Genomic DNA, 15385 nt, shown 5'->3' on the forward strand with positions numbered 1-15385 from the left:
TCATCTTACAATATTGCTGTTACTTTGTATACAGTACATTTCACTTTGCATTAGTTCATGTGAGTCTTTCCAGGTTTTTCTGAGAGCATCCTGCTCATCATTTCTTATAGTGCAAGAGTCTTCCATCACAATTACATACCACAACTTGTTCAGCCATTCCCCAGTTGATGGACATCCCCTCAATTTCTAATTCGTTGCCCCAGAAATAAGCTGCTATAAATATTTTTGTACATATAGGTCTTTTTTTAATCTCTTTTGGGATACAGACCTAGTAGTGGATTGCTAGGTCAAAGGGTATGCATAGTTTATAGCCCTTTGGGCATAGTTCCAAATTGCTATACAGAGAGGTTGAATTAGTTCACAACTCTGACAGTGAATTAATGTCTCATTTTTTCCCACATCCCCCCCCAACATTTGTTATTTACCCTTTCTGTCCTATTAGCCAATCTAATAGGTATGAGGTAATACCTCAGAATTGTTTTAATTTGCATTTCTCCAATCGATAGTGAGTTATTTTTCATATGGCTGTAGATAGTTTTGATTAGTTCACCTGAAAACTGATCATATCTTTTGATCACTTATCAATTGGGGAATGGCTCTTATTTTTATAAATTTGACTCAGTTCTCTATATGTTTGAGAAATGAGGCCTTTATCAGAGAAACTTGCCTCAAACATTTTTTTCACAGTTACTATTGCTAACTGTATTTCCCTCTATCCTATTCTGCCCCCTCATTTATTCTATTCTCTCTCTTTTCACCCTATCCCTCCTCAAAAGTGTTTTGCTCCTGACTATCCCCTCTACTAGTCTGCCCTCACTCCCCCCTTCTTTTATTCCCTTCCCTTCTGACTTTCTTGTAGGATAATATAGATTTCTATACCCAATTAGATGTGTATGCTATTCCCTCTTTGAGCCAATTCTGATGAGAGTAAGATTCACTCACTTTCTTTCATTTCTCCCCTTTTCCCTTCCACTGTAAAAACTTTTTCTTGCCTCCTTTATGCGAGATACTTTACCCCATTCTGCCTCTTTCTCTTTATCCCAGTATATTCCTGTCTCACCCCGTAATTTTATTTTTAGATAAAATCCCTTTATATTCAAATCACACCTGTGCCCTCTGTCTACATATACTCCTTCTAACTACCCTAATAATGAGAAAAGTCTTATGAGTTATAAATATCATCTTCCCATGTAGGAATGTAAACAATTTAGCCTTATTAAGTTCCTTTTTTTTTTTTTTTTTGCTTTGGCAGTCAGGGTTAAGTGACTTGCTCAGGGTCTTGTAACTAGTAAGCGCTCTGTGTCTGAGACCAGATTTGAACTCAAATCCTCCTGATTCCAAGGCCAGAGTTCTATCCACTGTACCACCTAGCTGCCCCTATTAAGTCCCTTATGATTTCCCTTTCCTATTTATCTTTTCATGCTTGTATTTGAAAGTCAAATTTTCTATTCAGCTCTGGTCTTTTCATCAAGAATGCTTGGAAGTTTTTTTCTCTCATTGAATACCCATTTTTCCACCTGAAGGGTTATACTCAGTTTTGTTGGGTGGGTGATTCTTGGTTGTCATCCTAGTTCCTTTGCCCTCTGGAAAATCATATTCCAAGCCCTCTGATACTTTAAGTGGAAGCTGCTAAATCTTGTGTTATCCTGACCGGCTCCAGGATATTTGTATTATTTCTTTCTGACTGCTTGCAATGCTTTCTCCTTGACTTGGGAACTCTGGAATTTGGCTATAATATTTCTGGGAGTTTTCATTTTGGGATCTCTTTCAGGAGGTGATTGGTGGATTCTTTCAATTTCCATTTTGCCCTCTGGTTCTGTCTAGAATATCAGGGCAATTTTTCTTGATAGTTTCTAGAAAGATGATGTCTAGGCTCTTTTTTTGATCATGGCTTTCAGGTAGTCCAGTAATTTTTAAATTCTCTCTCCTGGATCTATTTTCCAGGTCAGTTTATTTTTTTTTTCCAATGAGATATTTCACATTGTATTTTTTTCCATTCTTTTGGTTTTGTTTTATTGTTTCTTGATTTCTCATAAAGTCATTAGCTTCCATTGGCTCCATTCTAATTTTTAAGGAGTTATTTTCTTCAGTGAGCTTTTGGACCTCCTTTTCTATTTGGCCAATTCTGCTTTTTAAGGCATTCTTCTCCTCATTGGCTTTTTGAACCTCTTTTAACATTTGGCCTAGTCTGTTTTTAAGGTATTATTTTCTTCAGTATTTTTTTGTATCTCCTTTACCAAGCTGTTGACTTGTTTTTCATGATTTTCTTGCATCACTCTCATTTTTCTTCACAATTTTTCCTCTACATCTTACTTGATTTTTGAAATCCTTCTTGAGCTCTTCTGTGGTCTGAGACCAATTCATATTTTTCTTGGAGGCTTTGGATGTAGGAGCTTTGACTTTGTTGTCTTCTTCTGAGTGTGTATTTTCTTCTCCCTTGTTACCATAGTAACTTTCTATGGTCAGAGTTTTTTTTTTCTTTCTGTTGTTTGCTCATTTTCCCAGTCTACTACTTGACTTTTAACTCTGTTAAAGCGGGGCTCTGCTTCCGAGGTGGAGGGCCCACTGTCTCAAGATTCAGATGTTTCGGGCAGTTTTCAGAGATACTTCTAGGGACCTGTATATTTTCAGTTCTTCCAAGGTGGTATGATCTAAGGAGAAGTGTTTTCTATTCTCCTGGCCTGGCCTTTGCTCTGGTCTGTGAGCAGCCACAAGCACTGGAACTGTGAGGAGGGTTCCCCGTCCACTGCTGCCACAAGCTCTGGTATATTAGTGCTCCTCCATGCCCTGGGACTGCGACCTAGATCCGAGTACAGACAAAGGAACAGAGACCTGCCCCAGTGCTAGCAAAAAGATCCCTGTAATCTCCTTCTGAGCAGTCGTGGGCTGAGAGCTCCGGAAGCAGCCACTGCCACTGGTGATTCAGTCACTCTCAAGGCCTGCTCCTGGCTTGCTGGGGCTGGGGCTATGCTGCTGTAGCCTGCACTAGACTGTTCCACTCTCACCCAGATGTGGCAGACCTTTCCTGCTGGACTTCTAAGTTGTCTTTAGTGTCTGTGGGCTGAGAGGTCTGGAAACCGCCACTGCTGCCAGTGATTCGGTTGCCCTGAAGACTGCTCTGGATTTGCTGGGCCGGGCCTGTGCCGGTGTGGCCTGGTCTGGACCACATTCCTGTATCACCCTGGTGCAACATAACTCTACTGCTGACCTTCCAAGTTGTCTTGGGTTGGACATTTGTTTCACTCTGTCTTTTTGTGGGTTCTGTTGTTTTACAATTTGTTTAGAGTAATTTTTAAAAGATATTTGGAGGGGTTTGGGGGAGAGCTTAGGGGAGTCCCTGACTTTACTCTGCCATCTTGGCTCTACTGCTCATCCTTCATTTTCAAAGAGAACCAATGATATCACAGGGTGATGTCTTGACTTGTGCATGAATTGGATTAAAGTGAGATAGAATTGCACAAAATCATCACCTCACTCTTGGAAATCCAGTGGCAGGACAAAAGTCAAGACAACAGGTGATGTCCTGGGATACAGTGGATGACCTTGGCATCTTCAATGTCTGATCAAGCACTAAGCACTCCACTGTGCCTGTTTTAGCTGCCTTCGTGGTCACTGAAACAAACTGTTCTCAAACGTTCATTCTGCTGGGGAATACTTGGGGTAGATATCCCCCTAACTCACCAATAGGTTTGAGCCCTTTTGGTTACCCTTAATCTGATTTAGCTCATCTGCATGGTTTTTAACCAGGATGTGGCCACTGAGCACACTACAGCTTTTTGGAGCCACAGGTGAGAGTTGAGTGCCAGGTAGACACCAAAAGTGGAGAAGCAGCCCTAAAAAGGGCTTGGCGAGTCCTCACATCAGAGGAGTTAGTACTCCCTGAGAACTCTATTCACCCCAAATATTTCAACATATAAAGAACAAGGAAGAAGATTGCATATGAAATGGCGAGTTTCATATACAGTTAAAACTTTATATTAAATTTAAAATGATAGCACAACTGTCTTACTTCTTTGTGTCCCTTTCTGAAGTAACTTCTCTTTTTTGCATTTTTTAAAAGATGTTTGATCAACTCTCTTTTCTTTCTTTTACTCTTTTTCCCCCTAAGAAGGTAGGCTAGAGCCTACTCACTAATTCAATTGCCCCATCTAAACAGACATCCTTTCTTTTAATAAAAAAAGTATAGTCAATTAAAATAAGTATACACATTGGCCATATATGAAAATGTGTATTTCATTCTGTACTTCCAGTTTATCACTTCTCTGCCAAAAGGTGGAAAATATGCTTCATTAGGCTTCTGAAGCCATGATTTATCATCACATTGTTTAGAGTCCTTTAGTCTTTCAAAGTCAATTTTATTTATATTACTGCATAAATTGGTTCTGTTCATTTCACTCTGCATCTGTTCAAATAAAACTTGTCAAGTTTCTCTAAATCCATCATATTCTTCAGTTCTTATGATACAGTAATATCCTATTACAATTGCATATCCTAATTTGTTCATCACTTTCCCAACTGATGGATACTTTGTTTCTAGTTCTATGTTACAGCAAAAAGTGCTACTCTAAATATTTTGTCCTTTCCCTTTGCTTTTGACTTCCTCGGGGCATATGCCTAGTAGTAGTATTATTGAGATAAAGGGTATTTACACAGTTTAATGACTGTATAATTCCACATTGTTTTCCATAATGGTTGGACCAATTTACAATTCCACTAACAGATCTGATGGGTGTTGTTCAGTTGTTCAAACCGGTGTTACTCTTACTTTAGTGATAAAGAGGTGGTTTTTTTTCCCCCAATATGGCTGTTGATAGTTTATATTTCTTCTTTTGAGTATCCTTTGACCATTAATCTATTGGGCAATGACTGACATCCTCAACTCTTCACTTTTCCTCTCCTCCATAATTCCAAGTCTTGTCACATCTAACTTTACATCATCTCTTTCACATATCCCCTTTTCTCTTATCATACAGTTAACACTAATTTGGGCCCTTATCACCTCTCACCTGAACTATTACAATAGCATCCTAATGGTTTCCCTGCTTCCAGTCTCTCCTCTTTTCAAACTGTTTTTCACAGAGTTGCCAAAATAATTTTCTTAAAGTAAGTCTGATTGTGTCCCTTTCATACTCAAGAATTATTACTGGATGCCTATTGCCTACATGATACAATATAAACTTTTCATTTTGGCATTAACTATCCTTAGCAATCTGGCTCCAACCTACTTTGCTAGATATTTTTCATTACTCCCCTTCATTGCCTACAAATTGCAGCAAATTAATCTACTTGACGTTCCCCAAAGCTAACATTTCATCTTCTCCTCAACACCTCTGTCCCATATTTCTGGAATGCACTACCTTCTGACCTCTGCCTCGTAGATTATTTAGCTTCATGCCAAGCTCACTTTCTACAGGAAGCCTTTCTTAATCCCCTTAGTTTGCAGTGTTCTGTTGCTCCTCAAACTATATCGAACTTATTGCTCTGTATAAATGTTGTGAATCCACTATAGAAAATATCGTTCAGGATGGAGACCGTATTTTATCTGGTATTTATATTTCCAGCTATCGATGGTTTATATTGCCTTGTACATAGTGGGCAATTAAAAATGCTTTTTGTTGACATGTTATTTGCCTTCAGGGTTTTGAGGGTCTGTAACATGGAAGAGTAATAAGACTCATTCTGTTTGGAACCATAAAGAATGGGTTGATGTTGAAAAAGGAGAATCTATTAGGTTTGACAATTAGGAAAAATTCTTAATACCGAGGGTACTCCCAAAGTAGAATTTAGACTTGATATTACAAACAAATTTCTCACAATTAGAACTATCCCAAAGGAGAATAAGCTGCCTCTGGAGGTAGCTGGTTCCCTTTCATCGTAGGTATACCAGGTATGCTAGGTGTTCCCTTGTTAGGTATGCTATGAAGGAGATTATCTCATTACAAGTTGGACCAGATGGCCACTAAAGTTCTGAGATTGGTGGAAATAGACTCTTTCACCCACACTCCCAGGGTTTCCCACCAGCAACCATAGGGTTTCTGTGGCAGTCAAGGTTTAATGTGAGAAGAATTTTTTAGTGTATGGCTTTCTAGCTAATATTCATTCTGATGGATAATGAAATTTTGAAAACAAATTACTGAAAGAGGTGCTAGAATTGGCAGCAATCAATAAACTCATAGAGGTTACTAGAGGAGATGAAGCAAAAGTTTGGGAAAGAACATAAGGTACTGCTGGTGTGAAGGCTTTTTCAGGGACAGAGAAGAAAGAGAAGGCATACCCTCCATCAGGGTCAGGAGAGAGCCTGTTCTGACCCAGTCCTCACTTTCCAGTGATAAGACTGCAAAGATAAAGCTGAGTATCCAAGCTGGTGGTGGTGGTAGTGGTGGGGCAGAGTCAAGGTAGGAAGGGTCAGAGGTGTGGCCAGAGTGGAGTGGTCATGGAAGAAAATCAGCTACTGGAGAAATCAAGTCTGAATTCAAATTTTGGCAGTTACCTTGGAGAAGGAGCCAGAGACCCATTGAGTTGCCCTGGCTCCTGAGCTCCTAAATTGACTTGAGTGGGGCACTTGGGGAGGCTGAGTGAGAAATCTGATGTGAGAGTTGGGTCATGAATGGGAAAGCTTTGGGGACATTTGCTAAATTCAACTTTTGGGACTCTTGCAGCTCCTTTTGGGCATGGCTGATTTGTATTGCATTTGGGAACTCCTGAGTTTGGGAATTACATATAGATTGGTCTAGCTCTAGGAGAGGTTGTGAGTGTGGAGCCCATGTGCTAGTTCTTTTGAATATTCCCTTTATTTATCATCAGTAAAGACAATTTACACCTAAGACATGCTTTTGTACTATGTTCCTTGTGATTAGAGTTCACTGAAATATAGCAGAACAGGATGAAGGGTGTAGTTTCCTAGTTGATTGACATTTGAGGTGAGACTCTAATTAGATAAATCCATACTGACCCACACCACCTGGACTAATGAGGCAAGTACTGCTGCCCGCAAAAGGGGCAGAGCTGGGGGAGAAAGGTAGCAGCAATCTGAGAAATATAGAGAACTTACTCCAAGGACCAACTAGGAAACTACACCCTTCATCCACACTCACAACCTCTCCTAGAGCAAAGGTCTCCAGGCAATATCCACAGATTGTGGCCTCTTATAGATAGCAAACTGGGTCGACCGACCTAACTCCCTGATATTTGAATTATTTATATGTATAGATGACAAGACTCTGTGTCTGAAGACAGTCATGCTTCAGTGGCTGTTGAGATGTTAAGAGAGAAAGAACTGATACTTTTCCTACCATTAAATTTGATATATCGCTAAAGTTCTGTCCTGTGAATACATGTGGCAACCAAAATTAACCTAGGTCTTTACTGGGGCTGACAACTAACAAAAAGGATCATAATGATTCTCAGTATTTAGCGCACGGCACATTTTGTTGTTGTTGTTGTTCCATTGTTCCGTTGTGTCCAACTCTTTGTGACCCTGTGGACCATATCACACCAATGTTGTCCATGAGGTTTTCTTGGCAAAGAGAGTGGTTTGCCATTTCCTTCAGGCAGGCAGAGGTTAAGTGACTTTCCCAGGGTTACACAGCTAGAAATGAGGCTGAATCTGAACTCAAATCTTCCTGACTTCAGGCTCAGCTCTCTAACCACTGAACCACCTGGCTGCCTCACATAGCACATAGTAAGCCCTGACTAAATGCTTTTTCATACATTCATTCATCTTATAGACAAACAAGTGAAATAGTAAATGAAAACTTTGGCATGTCTTTGGGAAGAGTGGCAGACAGAGAATGACACAAACAAGTCATCTCACTCCAGGTTAAGATAAAAGATTATAAAGACATAGCCAAAGTCAGTTTTCTTCATGAACCTGAGACTTAGATCTGCCACTGACTTTGTATCTACTTCCTTGAGCAGTCTATCTGTGTCATCCCTGAGTCATACTTTGCATTAACAGGCAATGAGGTCCTGGCACACAGCCAGGGTACCATCACTGAATGGATGCTCTTCTGAATTGGACATGCTATATGGCGCACAGTCAAGAACTGGTTTCTTAGCCACTCAGGAGAATAAAACTGAAGGGACCAACTGCAGATGAAACAGGCAGAAGAAAGGCTTTTAAGGGCACAGTAATCATAGCTGAGCATCAATGAATCAAAGTGTGCTGAATATTAGGAAAGAGTAACAGGAGGCGGGCCAGCTAGGGGAGGAGTAATAAAGACCAGGCGGCTCCTTTTGAGCAAAGGAATTCATAAGATTAAAAGGCAAAACCACAAAAGACAGGTTCTAGGAAGAACCACAAACCAAAGAACTGTTTTCACATGTACATAATCACGTGTCTGTCCTGAGACAAGAGAGGAATCTGGGACTTGGAGGACTCAGAATGTGCCGAGGCTGTATCTAAACTAGGTAATGGGCCAGGTAGGTAGACAGGAACATGGGAGCACAAACCGAAGGTCTGGGAAAAAACGGTGAGTCAGAAACCAGGTAGACAGACACGCAGAAAGCAAAGGGTGTATAGTTAATTGCAGGTTAAGACAAGATTGGTCAGAGACTAGACAGGGAGCCAAGTACAAGGAAGACCCAGCTGCCCAAGGACAAGTTAAATCTGATAGTCAGTAGTCCAGATGAGCAGTTAAGAAGAGTCTAATGGTAGCTATCTCTAGGGCAGGGGAGGGGAGGGGAGGGAAGAAAAAAGGGAAAAAAAGAAATTTACATGATAACTTTGTTATATATTTAAAAGGAGTAGCAAGTTGTTCATGTGCAATTCCACGTGCAATCATCTTTTCTATTATACTGTTATAAGAATGCTTGTTTTATTCCATAAATTAAAAATTAAATATTTTTTTAAAAGAAGGAGGCAAAGGAATCAAGGAAAGCTTTAACTAAGGTAGGGTGGATTCGGCTTTGATCAAGGTGGTCCAAAATGCACAGGATGCTGAAACCCACTCCTGGTCCGTTAACTGCATAGAAATAACTGAGCTCAGAACCTAATTCATAAGAATAATTTGCCAAAACAGGAAGCTACCAGTTGATACACACATATCTTCCCCCAAGCAATGATCCTGCTCTCCCTCAGGTTGCAAACTTCCTAGAGGTGATTTTGAGATATCCTGGGGTCTTCACCCATAGCAGTCAACCTCACTCCTCCTCTATTCAACATTTAAGTGGGTATTTTGTGCCATTAACCCCAACCATATTTTGTGAAAAAATGTGTAGTTATGGCTCTGGGATCCTGAAAAGTGTGTAGAAGGGAAAAAATGCAAGATGAAAGAACCAAAATAGAATACATTTTGAGGGATTCTCATGTCACAGCTAAGAATTTAATAACAAACATTAAGTGCCTAGTTGGTACAAATCACTGGTGATAAATATAAACAAAGCAGTCTCTATCCTTGAGGTGTTTATATTTATCTTTGGATAGAAGGTGATATAGGTGTTGTTTAGTCACATTTGACTCTTCATGATGCCATTTAGGGTTTTCTTGGCCAAGATACTGGAGTGATTTGCCATTTCCTTATCCAGCTGATTTTATAGATGAGGAAACTGAGGCAAACATGGTGAAGTGACTTGCCTAGGGTCACACAGCTAGTAAGTGTCTGAGGATGGATTTGAACTCATGTCTTCCTGACTCTACCTAGCTTCCCTTGATCAAACTACATAAGATCTACTAACAATTTAGAGTTATTGGTCTGACTATACCACCCCCCCCATGATCCTTAAGGAACATACCACTCAATACCAAAAGAACACAGCAGCAGGACCCCAGATAAGATAAGTCAGGACAATTTAAGGCCTCAACAGTCCCACTAGAAGTTCCCAGAACTTGTGCATAACTCAAAGACCCAATTTGAGGACTAAAGAAAGAAGAATGAGTAAGTAAACAAAGAAACAAACAAACAAACAAAAAAGGAGGTATTATGATGCCAGGGATGGCCAAGACACAAAACCAGGAGAGGAGAAAAATTCCAAAATACTTATAAGTAAAGCCTCAAAGAAAATTTCACCTTGGCCAGAAGTTCAATTAGAATTCCTAGAAGAAATTAAAAAAGAATTGTATTTCTTTAAGAGTTAAAAATGGGGGCAGCTAGGTGGTGCAGGAGATAGAGCACTGGCCCTGGAGTCAGGAGGATCTGACTTCAAATCTGGCCTCAGACACTTAACTAGCTGTGTGTGACCCTGGGCAAGTCACTCAACCCCCACTGCCTCAAAAAAAAAAATAATAAAGATGAAATGAGAGTGCTAAAGGAAAGAATTTGAAAAAGAAATGAGAGCTAGGGAGGATAAAGAATTAGAACAAGATGTACAAAATCTTACCCAAGTAACGGACTCCTTAAAAATCAGGCTGGACCAAACTGAAGTCAATGACTTCGTGAGAAAACGAGAAATATTAAAAACAAAGTCTAAAGATTGAATAAAAAGAAAATATGGTCTATGAATAACGAGAGCTTCAGAAAAACTTGGGAACTCATACGAATTTATATGAGCTAAGTGAGGTGAGCAGAACCAGGAGAATAATTTATATTATAACATCTCTATTTTTAAAACGAACAATTCTGAAAGATTTAAAAACTGATCAACAAAGTAATCAAACATGATTCCAGAATCCCATGATGAAGAATGCTGTCCATCTCGCGACAGAAAAGTGATGGACCAATAGACAGAATGAGAGAAACATTTTTGGACATGGCCAATGTGGGAATTTGTTTTGCTTGGCTACGCTTATTTCTTACTAGAGTTCTGTATTTTTTCCCTCCCTCCTCCTGTGGGAGAAAGGTGGAAAAGAGAAGAAATAAATACTTGTTAATTTAAAAAAAGAGAAAAGAAATAGTGATGTAAAAAGAAAGAAAGAAATATGCACCAATAATTTGTAGAATTGACTGCACAAAACCTGGCATCACCATAGAGTTTTAAAATTGCTATCATTCCTAGGGCCTTTGCTCTCCTTTTCAGCTTGGCAGAGAGCCTGGAGGGCCCCTTTATCCTGAATCACACCAGACAATCACTCTCACACACTTGAAATTCACTCAGGCATACTTCAATTGTTTGGTTTTTTTTCTTGTGGTGGAAAACTCACATGTTGGTACTGAGCTTGGTATTCAAGGGCATACAAGGTCACTGACTGAAATTCCAATCACATTCCAAATCCATGAGCAAAGCCCTTTGGGGGTGCTCACTTACGGTTATAATAAAGTAAATGTAAATGTCTGTTTGAAAAGTGTGTTTAACTTTGTTCAAAATAGTTCGTCCTTTGCAAGGTCCTTTCAAGAAGATCATTTCTAGAGCAAGCTATCTGAAGACACTATCTCAAGTCAGTCATTAGAATCAATAGGCTTTACAAAAACAAACAAATATTGTATGCAAATCTGCCTCTTAACTACCTGTGTGACCTTCAGTTAGTCCCTTAACCTCTCTGAGTCCACAGAGTTCTTATCCAGAAAATGTTGGGACGGAACGAGATAGACCTTCAAGGACCCTTCAAATTCATAATCCGCAATCCTAAATTAGACCTAGTGCTAACTAAAGAAGTTAATAGCAGGTGAAGAAAGTAGAAAATATCTCCTTTTGATTAGAAAAAGGAGCAATGTGTGTTTTCACACTCTCAGGGGTGTATGTCTCTTTTTCCAGCTCAACCGGGGCCAGCATTATCTCCTGCCTGGAATATTGCAATAGCATTCAAACTGGTTCCCCATTCTTACCTCCCCACTCCATTCACATTTCATATTACTGCCAGGTTAATCTCCTTTATTCATAAAACTGATTATCTCATTCCTCTGCTCAAAACCCTTCATTGACTTGTTATTAGCTCCTTCCCCAGATTTCCAAAATCCTTAGGTTGACATTCAAGGCCTTCCACAATGGGGGACCACCTTACTTTACCAAGCTTCTCTCACTTTAGTCCCCTGCAGGCATACTGTACTCCAATAAATCTGGACTACTTGCCATCTCCCTTCAAATCTCCTTTTTACAGCTCTGTGCCTTTTCTTTTTTTGTTTCCTAAGCCTGGAAAACATTGCTTCTTCTCTGCCTATCCTAATTCATCCTTCAATATTCAATGCAAATGCTAATTTCTCCATGAAGCTTTCACTGATATTCCCAGTCAGATATAATAAGACAATAGCTGACGTATTTTAACCAAATCACGTATCTCACAGCCTTAACCATGCTGTGCATCTCAGCTCAGGAATAGTCATCAAATCAATACTGTCATTCCTCCTCCATGCCTCTATTCACCATCTCTGTGATTTCTGAAGCTCAAATACCCCAATGGCCACCATTCTCTTTATCTGTTATCTCCCCCCAGAAACACAAAATCCCTGAGTGATCCCTGATGACTTCTTTATTTACTTGGCGTGTAGGAATCTCCAATAATACTGTTGCTTACATTCATTCACCCATTCAAAGTGCTTTCTTTGTGCTATAGGTAGGGGGCAGCTAGGCGGTGCAGTGGATAGAGCATCAAGCCTAGAGTCAAGAAGACATCTTTCTGAATTCAAATCTGGCCTCAGATACTTCCTTGATGTGTGATCTTGGGCAAGTCACTTGATCCTTTGGCCTCAGTTTCCTCATCTGTAAAATAAGCTAGAGTAGGAAATGGCAGATCATGCTAGGATCTTTGCCAAGAAAACCCCAAAGTGGGTCACAAAGAGTGGGATCTGAGTCAAAATGACTGAAGAACAACAAAATCACGCTCCTCAAAACTACAATCTTAATGTGACTTTCTCAGGAGTCATGTCTTTTTAGAGTGTATGTCTCTGCTCCCCTCACCTATGCCCCTACAACTTTTTTGAACTGATTTTCTGACTGATGGATAGGATGTTTTCTTCTGAGTGACAGTTCAGTTCCTTGGTGCCTGGAATGATGGAGGTGCAAGAAAGGAAATGCCTGGGGCAGCTAGGTGACACAGTGGATAGGGCACCAGTCCTGGAGTCAGGAGGACCTGAGTTCAAATATGGCCTCAGACACTGGCTAGCTGGGTGACCTTGGGCAAGTCACTTACCCCCAATTGCCTTTAAAAAAAAATAAGTTTATAGGGACAGCTAGGTGGTGTAATGGATAGAGCACTGGCCCTGAAGTCAGGAGGACCTGAGTTCAAATCTGGTCTCAGACCAAACATTTGGCACTTACTAGATGTGTGACCCTGGGCAAGTCACTTAACCCCAATTGCCTAAAAATAAAAAAAAAATTAAAAAAATAAAAGAAAGGAAATTCCTCTCTCTGCCCCAAGAGGTAAAGGTATTCGCTTAGTTCCCTGCGGGCTAAATTTGTAACAAAAATTCTTTCCTCTTTTGTCGAGAAGCAGGTCAGCAGGATCAGTCCCCACTATCTATTTTTTCTTCATTTTTTTGGCTAAGCTGGACCTAGGACAACAACCTAATTTCCTCCTATTTTCAGGATTCTTGTGTTCTTCATAGCTTTAATCCGACTGTTAAAAATGCTAGTTTCATGGGGCAGCTAGGTGGCAAGTGGATAGAGCACTGGCCCTGGAGTCAGAAGGACCCGAGTTCAGATCTGGCCTCGGACCAAATATTTGACACTTAATAGCTGTGTGACCCTGGGCAAGTCACTTAATCTCAATAGCCTAAAAATAAAAAAATAAAATAAAATGCTAGTTTCAAGCTATAGACGCTCTCTGGATGGATTTGTACGTTTCTAAAGAGCTGGAAGTGTAGAACACTGCGCTCCAGAATTCACCTAGATAAGATGGTCTAGGTGGGGTAAATTTTTGGCAGAAGTCAGCAATGACCTTCAAAGACTCAGCTTCAAACGACTGGAAAAAAGCCTGGATCTCCCCTGTAACTGGTTATTACTAATCATTTCTCTCAGAAGGTTGTAACAATAATCCAGTTAATAATTGTGCACCACCTGCAACTATCCAAGATGGGAAGCACAATGGGGTTGACAAGGATTTCTTTACTTATGGTGAAGTAGTGACTTACGGCTGCAATTCAAGAAGTCGAGATCGACTTTCACTTATTGGAGATGGCACCATTTTTTTGTGATAAAGATGGAGAATGGAATAAGTCGCCTCCTAAATGTAAAGAAGTCAGATGTAAAACTCCAAAAGTTGACGATGCAATCCAGATAACAGGATTTGGATCCTTTCATACTTAGAAGGACACAATTGATTTCGAATGTAAAGATGGTTATATCTTTAAAAGTAACAGCAGAATTACCTGTGAAGCTGATAATAATTGGAGCCCTGCACTTCCAGTGTGTCATGCAGAACCTCCCAGTAAAGAACCACCTGTCTCAAGTCAACCAGGGCCTCCGCTTCCTCCTAATAAAGAACCACAGGGACTAAGTGTCGGCATCATTATCGTGATAGTTCTTATTGCAGGTATCGTATTTGCAATAATCATCTTTATCATTTATCATCAGTACAACAAGAAAAATAGGCACATACACAACTGATGAAATTCACAAAGAAGAAACACATTTAAATTCTCTTACTAAAGAAGACATCTTAATGAAAGAAAGGTTTACTTAAATCATTAAAAGGGAAAATGCAATGATTCCTGTTAGTGCTGATTACAAAGCTTTCCTGGAACAAGGGAACCATTCGGAGGAAAGCAAATATATGGTTTCAGTAAATTAATGTAACCACCAAAAAAAAAAAGAGTTGGAAATGTTTTCTAAATTCTCAGTACTTGTTAGTCCTTGTTAAAGATCTCTCTCACTAGTAACATCGATTCTATGTAGTTCAGCCAGCCAAGAAATCTATTGCCCAGTACCTAAGGATTATTTGTTCTAACAGTAATGTATTTTACTATTCTGATATATTAAAAAGATTATTCACTGCAACAGGTTGGATTTATACAAAGAATGGTTCAAGGTTTAAAAAATTGTAGACGTAATAGGTCTTGATAACAGAAGCAATAAAAATTACATGATTGTATCAATAGATATAGAAGACTGAAAAATGTAGCACTCATTTATATTAAAACACTAAACATGATAGTAATAAGTGGGCCTTTTCTTTATATGATAAAGAGTAGCATAAAGAGCTAGCAATATTTGTAATAGAAATGAACCTTGAGTAAGATCAGTGGTAAAGCAAAGATGGTCACTATCACTACTATTTTTGATATAGCTCTTAAAATGCTAACTTTAGCAATAAGGCAAGAATAAAGAATTAGGGGAATAACCATAGTTAAACAGGAGGGAAAATATCTCTATTCATAATAATATGATAGTTCACTTAGAGAATCTTAGAGATTCAATGAAAAAAGTAATCAAAATACTTAGTAACAAGTAATGGAGCAGAATGAAAAATAAACCCACACAATAAAATCAATCTTTTTTTTATACTTCTAACAAAACCCAGAAGAAAGAGCTAGAAAAAGAAATTCCATTCAAAATAACTAAAAAAATGTGCAAAATA

At 39.4% G+C, this 15385-nt stretch overlaps 1 pseudogene; it reads left to right on the plus strand.

The window, feature by feature from the left end:
* Positions 1 to 3748: 3748 nt before the first annotated feature.
* On the plus strand, positions 3749 to 14415 carry LOC114054015 (annotated as a pseudogene).
* The last annotated feature ends 970 nt before the right edge of the window (positions 14416 to 15385 follow it).

Source organism: Vombatus ursinus, unplaced genomic scaffold (genome assembly GCF_900497805.2).
Source record: "Vombatus ursinus unplaced genomic scaffold, bare-nosed wombat genome assembly UNPS02014812.1, whole genome shotgun sequence".
NCBI classification, from domain to species: Eukaryota; Metazoa; Chordata; class Mammalia; order Diprotodontia; family Vombatidae; genus Vombatus; species Vombatus ursinus.